Below are 12,105 nucleotides of genomic sequence, written 5' to 3'. Positions count from 1 at the left end.
GTGGTGTTTGGTTTTCTGTTCCTGTCTTAGTTTGCTGAGAATGATGGTTTCCAGCTTCATCCATGTCCTTTCAAAGGACATAAACTTATCCTTTTTTATGGCTGCATAGTATTCAATAGTGTATATGTGCCACATTTTCTTTATCCAGTCTATCATTGATGGACATTTGGGTTGGTTCCAAGTCATTGCTATTGTGAATAGTGCTGTAATAAACATACATGTGCATCCATCTTTAAAGCAGAATGATTTATACTCCTTTGGGTATATACCCAGTAATGGTATTGCTGGGTAAAATGATATCCATGGTTCTAGATCCTTGAGGAATTATCACACTGTCTTCCACAATGGTTGAACTAATTTACACTCCCACCCACAGTGTAAAAGCATTCCTATTTCTCCACATCCTCTCCAGCATCTGTTGTTTCCTGACTTTAATGATCACCATTCTAACAGGTGTAAGATGGTATCTCTTTGTGGGTTTGATTTACATTTCTCTAATGACCAGTGATGATGAGCTTTTATTTCATGTTTGTTGGCCACATAAATGTCTTCTTTTGAGAAGTGTCTGTTCATACCCGTCACCCACTTTTTGATAGAGTTGTTTGCTTTTTTCTTGTACATTTGTTTAAGTTCCTTGTAGATTCTGGATATTAGCCCTTTATCAGATGTATAGATTGCAAAATTTCCCCCCATTCTGTAGGATGCCTGTTCACGCTGATGATAATTTTTTTTTTTTTTTTTTTTTTTTTTTGCTGTGCAGAAGCTCCTTAGTTTAATTAGGTCCCATTTGTCAATTTTGGCTTTTGTTGCCAATACTTTTGGTGTTTTAGTCATGGAGTCTTTGCCCATGCCTGTGTCCTGAATGGCATTGCCTAGATTTTCTTCTGGGGATTTTATGGTTTTCGGTCTTAGATTTAAGTCTTTAATCCATCTTGAGTTAATTTTTGTATAAGGTATAATGTAGGCATCCACTTTTGGTTTTCTGCTTATGGCTAGCCAGTTTTCCCAATATTAATTATTAAAGAAGGAATCCTTTCCCCATTGCTTGTTATTGTCGGGTTTGTCAAAGATCAGATGGTTGTAATGTCTGGGGTTATTTCTGAGGTCTCTGTCCTGTTCCATTGGTATATATATCTGTTTTGGTACTGGTACCATGCTGTTTTGGTTAGTATAGCCTTGTAGTATAGTTTGAAGTCAGGTAGTGTGATGTCTCCAGCCTTGTTCTTTTTGGTTAGGATTGTCTTGGCTATATGGGTTCTTTTTTGGTTCTATATGAAATTTAAAGTAGCTTTTTTTCTAATTCTGTGAAGAAAGTCTTGTGATCAAGACTGGTCTGTTCTGTGTTCAAGCCTGGTAGCTTGATCAGGATAGCATTGAATCTATAAACTAGTTTGGGCAGTATGGCAATTTTCATGATATTGATTCTTCCTATCCCTGAGCATGGAATGTTTTTCCATTTATTTGTGTCCTCTTTTATTTCCTTGAGCAGTGGTTTGTAGTTCTCCTTAAAGAGGTCCTTTATATCCCTTGATAGAAAATTGAAATATATCTTTATTTCTGCTATGTCTAGAAACCACCCCAAATTTAAAGAAATAAAAATTGTAAAATTCCACTGAGACAATGAGAATAGAAGGGGGGAGAACAGATGTCAACAAATTTTTGAAAGATATGAGTGGTAACTTAGTAAAAGAAGTGACTTTTAAAAAGTGCCTTCAGAGGTGATCTAATTGAAGACAATGGGTTTCTCTTAGCAAAAAGCCATTTTTCAGGTTGTATGGAAGGTGGGATGAGGATTGTGGCTAAAAATCGAGATTCTGAACACAAGTGTCTATGCAGCTTAGTTTTGATTCCATTCTCACAACTCTGCCATACAAAAATAAGCTATGACTGTTTCCATTCATCTTCCCAACTGCCTCACAGGAGTCTGAAATTTAGGGGAAAATAGAACCTGAGAGACTCAACTTTGGAATAGCAAGAAGAGTGCAAGAAGGACAATTGTGGAGAGAAGAAATCAAGGGGGTTAAGGAAAGTCTACATGCTGAAGAGTAGGCCTTTAGACTCCTCTCTCCCACCATTGATAGCTAGGCTTATCCCAACTACCCCCTTCTAAGAGACAGGAAGAATCTTCTCTGCTTTTAACCACAGAAACAGAAAAAGTAAAGGAAGAGGAAAAAAAGACAAATATACGGAGATAATACAAACACAAAATTGGCATTTAAATCTCTCTCTCTCTCTCTCTCTCTCTCTCTCTCTCTCAACAAAGGAAAATACCACAGCCATAAAACAAAAGCAGATTGGCTGGGCATGGTGGCTCATACCCATAATCCTAGCTCTTTGGAGGCCAAGGTGGTCAGATGGCTTGAGAACAGGAGTTCCAGACAAGCCTGGCCAACTGGCCAACATGCGAAACCCCATCTCCACAAAAAAAATACAAAAAAAAAAAAAAATTGGGGAGTATGGTGGTACATACCTGTAGTCTCAGCTACACAGGTGACTGAGGTGGGAGGATCAACTGATCCCAGGAGGTCAAGGCTGTAGTGAGCCATGATTGTGCCACTGCATTCCAGCCTGGGCAACAGAATGTGACTTTGTTTCAAAAAAACAAACAAACAAACAAAAAAACCAAAAAACAAAGCAGATTGATATACAAAAATAGGAACAGAGAAGAAGAACTCTTGCAAATTAAAATATACATCAGAAATTTAAATCCAGTAGAAGAATTAGAAAATAAAATCAGGGAAACCTCTCACACATTAAAACAAAAAAAGAAGTGTGGGTAATAGAAGAGAAAGTATAAAAAATTAGAAAATCATCCTAGGAAGCCTCATTATCTGATTAATGGAGGATTCAGGGGAGGAGAGGAAGAAAATGGAGAGTAAAAATTTAACAAAGAAAGCTTGCCACAATTGTAGGACATAAATCTCCACACTGAGAGAGATTAAAGCACAATAAATGAAATCCATAGAATGGCCCATTATCATGAACGTTTACAAAATATTAAGGACAAAGGTATAATCCTGAAAGCTTACACAAAGAAGAAATAAAGCCGAAGTATTGGAACTAAGACTAGAGTTAGAACTCTCAATACCAATACTGGAATCTAGAAAACTATGGAGAATGCCTTCAAAAAATCGAAGAAAAATTATTTTAGCACAGTACTTTATAACCAATCAAACTATTCATTAAGTATAAAAGTGAAATAAGGATAAGAGTATTTTAAGACATACAGTTTCTCAAAATATTAATCACTGTTCAATTTAGAGTGATGGAGAACTCAGAATTCAGAAAAACTTTTAAATGAGGAAAACAACAAGTTATGTGAAATAAAATTAAAATCTTAAAAGCAGCTATGTGTTAACAAGAAGGTGAAGAATTAACAGCACAGAGCCAGTGGGAAGACGAGAACCCCAAAATAAGTAAATTCTAACATTGCAGAGAAAAGGCTCTGAAGTTAAGCTAAGCTTTCTGCAGTGTCATGGGGCTATAGAGCAAGAGTCAAAGCCTGGGTTCCACTTAAAATGGAGACTCCAATTGATCATTTATTTCATTAAACTGAGACATAAAAATGTTGTACTTCCATCATAAATAGTAACTGAAAATAAATGAATGTTTCCATAGACTATTAGCCTGGTTGTTTGTCATCTGAATAATCCAGAAAATCTTAAAGCTTGAACTGAGATTAAAATGGTCCCAGACTATTATTTCCAGTTACTTGCAAAAAGTAAAAAAAGTCTTCTTTGAAGGAATATGCTTGTCATCATAGATTTCCAATTATTCTTACAAATTATGCTGAAAAACAATGTCCAACACACTTAAACAGGCATACAGGAAATAAGAATCCAGGAATGAAACCAAGCTGATACAACAGCAAATAGAAACATATCCACAAATGCTTGATATATACTACTCTTGATATACTAGGTTTATCATAAATGAAGTATAAGGCTATAAAAACATACATGCTTATATTATTCACAAAAAAATAAAATATCAAGTATAAATACTTCAGTATGGTGCTATAAACTATAAAAGTTGACATAGCAAATTTGGAAAACAACCAAATAGAAAATAAATAACAGAAAAATGTAATAACTTTGCAAAAAAATTCTATGGGATTTATAATTTGATTAGACACAGTTGAAGAAAGAATTAATAAACTAGAAGCAAGATTAGGAGAAACTAAATGGTAGACAAAGGGATGGAAAATATAAAGGAAGGGGTAGGGACTTTGAGAGTACAATGAGAAAGTATAACATCTCAGAAATAGAACAAAGTGAATATGGCAGAGAAAATATTTAAAGAAATAATAACTGAGATTTTCTAGAACTGATAAAAGATACCAAACCACAAATTCAAGAAGCTCCAAGAATCTAAAGTAAATGAATAAAGTATTATTAAAAATTATAAATAAAAATAATTCCAAAATTGGACATACCTTATTAAAACATTAGAAAAACCAATGAGGATTAGAAAAATCTTAAAAGCAGCCATAGGAAAAATGACACTATATTCAAAGAAGCAAAATATCTTATGGTCCCAGCGATTCTACAAGCTCGAATAAGTTTTACGATGTATACCGAGGGTCCCCAACCCCCAGACCGCGGAAGGATATAGGTTCCTGATATCTTGGGAACCAGGCCGCACAGCAGGAGCCGAGCAGCTGGCAGGAGAGTACAACCACCTGAACTCCGCCTCCTGTCAGATCAGCATTAGATTCTCACAGGAGCAGTACGCTATTGTGAATGTGTATGTGAGGAATCTAGTTGCACGTTCCGTATGAGAATGTAACAAATGCCTGATGATCTGAGGTGGAACAGTTTTATCCCAAACGCATCAGCTTCCCTCATCTGTAGAAAAATCATCTTCCACGAAACCAGGCCCTGGTGCCAGAAAGATTGGGGACCACTGATGTATAGTTTCAATAAGTGAAACTTTAATGCAGAACCAAATACTCACTGTGAGATAGGCCATTCTGTTGTTAGATAGCTCTAAATGTTAGAAAGTGCTTCTTTTGACTAAGTCAATATATCATAACTCTTGTATCCAATAGTATGCTGGTAAATGAGACAATATTTGTATCATTTGCTGATTTCTGAGGTGCAATTAATCTCACCATGCCTTACTTCAACCAACCAATGGGACGCCACTGTATGCAGAGCTGAGAAGAGATGCACACCATCACCTCTTGCAGGCCAGTATGAGCCAGCTCCAACATACAATCGAATGTATTCCTGATTGTATATTTTCTTGTCAAAGTTAAATATCTGTAATTCCCTGGTCACTTCTTCTATATAGTTGCCTATCTGTGTAATAGTCATTCATTCATTCAATGTGTATTTATTAAGAGTCTATTATTTGCCAATAAATATTCTAAAAACTAAGGATAAATCAGTCAACAACAACAACAACAATCTTCATAAAGCTTAGGTTATAGTAGTGAAAAAGACGAATAAGTAAATACACAATCTGTCAAATGCTGATAATGTGATGACAAAAATATGTGAGGATAAAGTAGAAGGAAAATGCTATTTTATATGGGGGAAGACCATATTATATCTTTCCATTCTGCCTCTCACTCTTTGTCATATGTTATTGATAAATTCATGAGAAAAAAATAGTGTGAAGACATTTATATTTATGAAAAGTTTAAGTAAAATCTGCATAGAATATAAGCACTATGAAAATGTACTATTGTAAAGCAGAGATTGCAAATCAAGTGTTGAAAGAACTGAGGCAACATTTAAAACATTGAGATGGTCCAGACAGTATGCAAATTTTCAGCCTAGTCTGCAAGACTGGAAAACCAGGCTATGCTGATCCTGCACTCCAGCATCCTTTACACGTAGCCTGAGCTCTCCAGCTACTACAGTATCCAGCAGACTGTCTGAACTCACTTTACATTACCTATCCAGCACATGCAGGCACTTGAATTTATAATTCTACCAAAATTAATTCATAATTTTTTTCAGAATTCCATTATTTCCTTTTGTTTCTGAATTTTTTCCAACTGTTTTCAAAAATCCAACTCATGATCCATGTGCAAGAATTTTAAAAATAACATGCTGGAGGCTCTAAAACCTACTCTAAGAGAGGTTTCCAAGAAACATTTTGAGGGATGGTAGCATGAGTACAAAAGTATAAATTCACAAGGTAAGCAGTGTGAATGGAAGAAACTGTTAGCAAGTAAATTTTCCAGTGTGTTAAAATACTCATAATAGCTTATAATGATAATTTGAGATACATATTATGCAGATACTTATATTATTGTTTAATGTGTGTCTATCCCAACACATGTTGTTCGTTTGTTCATTTTAGAGCACGATTTCTTCTTGTGATCATTTCTACACTATCAGCATACAGAAATATAATAAAATATGAATGACATTGTATATTTTGAAAATTTTTAACATATATTGGACAATGTGGGGAAGTATCACCAGATTACTTACAAATCAAGGCAAATATTTATTCATCAATGTGTAATGTGAAACTTATCAAATAATCATTCATCCAATTCTGGTAGAATATTTATCTTTCAATAACACATAACAATCGTACATGTTTGTGGAGCACAAGGTGATGTTTTGATACATGTATACATTGCATAATAATCAAGTCAGGGTCATTAACATATACATCACTTCAAACAGTTGTCAATTCTTTAGGGATGTTCAAAATCTTCCCTTCTGGCTATTTTGAGATATATAATACCATATTGTTGACTATAGTCCTTCATACTACTATGCCATTGATCCCAGAACTTTTTCTTCCTTTCTAATTTTAACTTTATACCCACTGGACAAACTCTCTGTATGCCCCCTCTCCTGTACCCTTGTTAATCTCTGGTAATCACTGTTCTATTCAATACCTCTATGAGGCCAACCTTTTAAGATTCTGCAGATGAGTAAGAACATGTGGTATTTGTCGTTCTGTGTCTGGCTTATTTCACTTATAATGTCATCCAGGCTCATCTATGTTGTCTCAAATAACATGACTTCATTTTTTATGGCTGAATGGTATTCCATTGTGTGTATATATTTTATTATCTTTTCATTTACTCATTGTTGGACACATAGTTTGATTTTGTATCTTGGCTATTGTGAATAGTGTTGCAATGCACATGGAAGTGCAGATATTCCTTTGACATACTGATTTCATTTCTTTTGGATATATACACAGTAGTGAGATGGCTGGATTGTATAATTTTTCTATATTTAATATTTTAAGGAAACTCCATATGGCTTTCCATTATGACTGTAGAAATTTACTCTCCCACCAAAACGGTAAAAGGGTTTCCTTTTCTCCACATCGTTACCAACACTCGTTGTCACCTTTTTGATAATAGCTATTCTAATCAGAGTGAGGTGATATCTCATTGTGGTTATAGATTTTCATTTTCCTGATGATCAGTGATGTTGATTATTTTCCAGATACCTTTTGGCCATCTTTATCTCTTCATTTGAGAAATTTCTGTTAGGGTCTTTCTCCCCATTTTTTATATCAGGTTTTTGTTTTGTTTTGCTGTTGAGTTGTTTGAGTTTCTCATATATTCTGGATATTAACCCTTGTCAGATGTATAGTTTGCAAATATTTTCTCCCAATGTATAGGTTGTCTCTTCACTCTATTACCTTTGTTGCACAACAGATTTTTAGTTTAAGGTAATCCCATTTGTCTATGTTTTGCTTTTGTTACTTGTGCTTTTGAGGGCTTAGTCAAAAAATATTTGCCCAGTGCAATGTTGAGAAGCATTTTCCCTATATTTTCTTTAGTAGTTTTATAGTTATTGGTCTTACATTTAAGTCTTTAATTCATTTTCAGTTGATTTTTAGATATGGTAAGGGATCCAATTTCCTCAACACTATTTATTGAGGAGGATGTCCTTACCCTATTGTATGTTCTTGGCAATTTGTTGAAAATGAATTTGTTGTAGGTGTACGAATTTATTTCTGGGCTCTTTATTCTGTTCCATTGGTCTATATGTCTGTTTTTTTGTGTGTCAGTAACATGCTGTTTTGGTTACTATATCTTCATAATATATTTTGAAGTCAGTGTGATTTGCTTCATTCTTTTTGCTCAGGACTGCTTGGATATTTCGGATCTTTTGTGGTTTCACATGAATTTTAGGATTTTTTTCCTACTTCTGTGAAAAATGTTACCAGCATTTTGATAGGGGTTACACTGAATCTGTGGGTGGCTTTGGATAGTATGGGCACTTTAAAAATATTAACTCTTCTAATCGATAAACACAGGATATCTTTTCATTTATTTGTGTCTTCCTCAATTTATTTCATTTTTTAAAAGTTTGCATTGTAGAAATCTTTCACCTCTTTAGTGAAATATATTCCTAGGGGGCTGGGCACAGTGGCTCACACCTGTAATCTCAGCGCTTTGGGAAGTTGAGACAGGAGGATTGCTTAAGATCAGGAGTTTGAGACCAGTTTGAACAAAATAATGAGACCTCATTTTTACTAAAAATAATAATAACTTTAAAAAAAAAATGGGCATGGTGGTGGCTGCCTGTAGTCCCAGGTATTCAGGAGTCTGAGGTAGGAGGACCATTTGAACCAGGGACATTGAGGCTTCAGTGAACTGAAATTATACCACCGTAGTCCAGCCTGGGCAACAGAGTGAAACCCTGTCTCAAAAAACAAACAAACAAAAATCTTAGGCATTTTATTTTATTTCATTTCATTTTATTTTATTTTTGTAGCTATTGTAAATGGGGTTGCTTTTTCTTCATTTCTTTTTCAGATAGTTCAGTACTAATGTATTAAAAACCTACTGATTTTTATATGTTGATTTTTTACCCTGCAACTTTACTGAATTTCTGTGTTAGTTCTAACAGACTCTATCTATCTATCTATCTATCTATCTATCTATCTATCTATCTATCTGGGTTTTCTATATATATGTTATGTTATATGCAAACAAAGACAATTGGACTTCATCTTTTCCAATTTAGGTGACTTTTATTTCTTTATCTTGCCAAATTGCTCTGACGGGGAATTCTAGTACATGTTGAATAGAAGCAGTAAAAGTGGGAATTATTGTTTTTATCCTGATCTTAGAAGAAAAGCTTTAACCTTTTCTCCACTGAGTACAATGTTAGCTGTAGGTCTGTCACATATGGCCATTATTATGTCTACAAAATTCGTTGAGAGTTTTATGAAGGGGTGTTGAATTTTTTTGAATGCTTCTTCTGTATCTGTTAGAATGATCATGTGATTTTGTCCTTTTTTTCTATTAATGTGGTGTATCACATACATTGATTACTTCCATTCAATCATTCCTGCATCCTGGGATACATTCCACTTGATTATGGTGGATGACATTTTTAATGTACTGTTGAACTTGGTTTGCTAGTATTTTGTTTAGGACATTTGCTTCTACATTTGTCAGGTATATTGACCTACAGTATTTCTTGTTGTGTCTTTGGTTTTGGTATCAGAATAATGCTGGCCTTGTCAAATGAGTTTGGAAGTTTTCCCTCCGCTTCAATTTTCTGGAATAATTTGAGAAGAATTGATATTAGTTCCTTAAATATTTGGTAGAATTCAGCAGTAATACCATTAGGTTCTGGGTTTATCTCTGATGGAGACTTTTAATTGCTGAATTAATTTTCTTACTTATTACAAGTCTATTCTACTTCATAATTTCACTTTGTTAAGTTATATGTGTCCAGGGATTTATCTATTTCTCCCGGGTTATTAAATTTGTTGGAATATAATTGTTCATAACAGTCTCTTACAATCCTTTGTATTTCTGTTGTTTCAGTTGCAATGTCTTTTTCTTTCATTTATCATTTTGTTTATTTAAGTATGCTTTTTTTTTTAAATAGTCTAACTAAGGGTTTATTGATCTTATCGTTAGCCCTGAGTTATGAAAGCCAACTCTTTGTTTTGTTGATCTTTTGTATGTGTTTAGTCTCTACTTCATTTATTATTGCACTTATCTTTATTATTTTTGTCCTTTGACCAATTTCGGGTTTACTTTTTCTAGTTTCTTGAGGTGTAATGTTACTTTGTTTTTGGAACCATTCTTATTTTTGCTGTAGGCATTTATTGCTATAAAATTTCCTCTTAGAACTGCTTTGCTGTATCCCATAGCTTTTGGTATGCTGTGTTTTCATTGTCATTTGTCTCAACACTTTTTAAAATATCTCTTTTAATTTCTTCATTTACTCTGTGGTTATTCAAAAGCATGTTGTTTAATTTCCATGTATTTATAAAATTTATGAGTTTCCTGTTGTCATTAATTACTAATCTTATACCATTGTGGTCAGAAAAGATTCTTGACAGGATCTCTATCTTCTTAAGTTTATTAAAATTTATTTTATGGCCTAACATATGATCTGCTGTGAAGAATGCTTCATGTACTACTGAGAAGATTGTGTATTTTGCAGTTGTTGGATGACATGTTCTATAAATGTCAGTTCGGTCCATTTGGTCTATGGTGCAGTTTAAGTCCAATGCTTCTTTGTTGATTTTCAGTCTAGATGATCTATCCATTGTTGAAAGTGGGGTTATGAAGTCCCCTTTAAATATTCTACCAAATATTTAAAGAACTAATACCAATTCTTCTCAAACTATTCCAGAAAATTGAAGTGGAAGGAAAACTTTCAAACTCATTTGACAAGGCCAGCAAATGTAATACAATACTATTATTGTATTACATTTAGAATATTTTATATTCACAATTCTAAAATATAAATAAACTTCAAAACCAACACCTTCACTAGTTTATAGAACATATTTTGTGGACTCAATTCATGCAACATAACCTTCCATCTGCTAAGACACAAAATTCTATTTATAATGCTGCCTAGAAACCACCATTAGTCATCATAAATATTGTTATAACAAACAATTCCCACAAACTGAACATGGCAAAGAAAAACAAGTGATTCTGGAATACTTTCTAGGGCCAGTATCCTCAATTTCAAATGATTTGTTTGCCTGTTTTTGAGAAGAAACAGGAAGAAAATAAAATCTAAAGTTGATCTAATAATTAAAATATTTTTCAATTTAATCATACAATTTAAAGGGAAATGTTTAAATAAATGTTTAACATAAGAAGCTAGTTTGTATTTAGCTAAATTTTGTTCCTCCTCACAGTCCTATGTTATTATATCTATTTCTCACTCTGGAACAAAACACACACACACACAAACACAAGCACACACATATTTAGCTAACATTAAATCCATCTGGAGACCATTTTTAAAAATAAAGTCTTATTTTACGTTGATAGTGTTTCCCTACTTAGATTGTATGATATTTCTGAGTATTAAATACCACAAGATAGGAACTATTTCTTATACTTAGAGCTGCCTTTTGAACATAGCCATATATGTAGATACCACTGTTGAGATCAGATATGCATGATGGAATCATAATAGTGGATTTGTTGTTTACAGTATGACTAAATTGAATATATCTAAAAGGGGGAGTCAGTCTACATCTAGAATTTCTTGGTAGTGAGTTACTCTAATCTATATCCCAGTTGCCAGTTGATGATAACAGAATGAAATAATACATTTAAATGTGATATTGATTATACCATTACTGAGTAACCATGATATCCAGAGACTATACTAAATTGAGAATAGAACCACAAATAAGATATGTATCTGCCCTCTGGAAACTGTGTAAGTATAACAATTTGACATGTAACAGTAGAAGTAGCCACTCATTCATGCAACAAACTTACCTTAAATACTTAAGGCAAGACAGGTACTGTGCTAGACTCAAAAGATACCACAAACAAAAGGGAAGTCTGTGCTTTCAAAGATCCCACATTGTGGGGATACAATTGTCAAAACAACTGCACTATATCCAATATGCACTTGAGAGAATAAAGACCTAATCCATATGAGTAATGTTACACAGAACATCCCTGAAGAAATAAAACCTAAGTTAACCTCACGCATGGAGTGGGAAAGGCTAAAAGTACAGCATGTGCAGAGGTTGGGAAGCTTGATAGTATGAAATAATTGAGGCTCTATCTGGTAGGACACATAAGTGATTAGAGGATGGCAGAATAAATTATGAAGAACTTTGTATTCCAAGCAGAGTGTACGTGTACAGTACCTCAGGAAACAGGAA

Source organism: Trachypithecus francoisi, unplaced genomic scaffold (assembly GCF_009764315.1).
Source record: "Trachypithecus francoisi isolate TF-2019V2 unplaced genomic scaffold, Tfra_2.0 Lachesis_group7, whole genome shotgun sequence".
Lineage (NCBI taxonomy): Eukaryota > Metazoa > Chordata > Mammalia > Primates > Cercopithecidae > Trachypithecus > Trachypithecus francoisi.
This window is presented reverse-complemented; position numbering follows the sequence as displayed.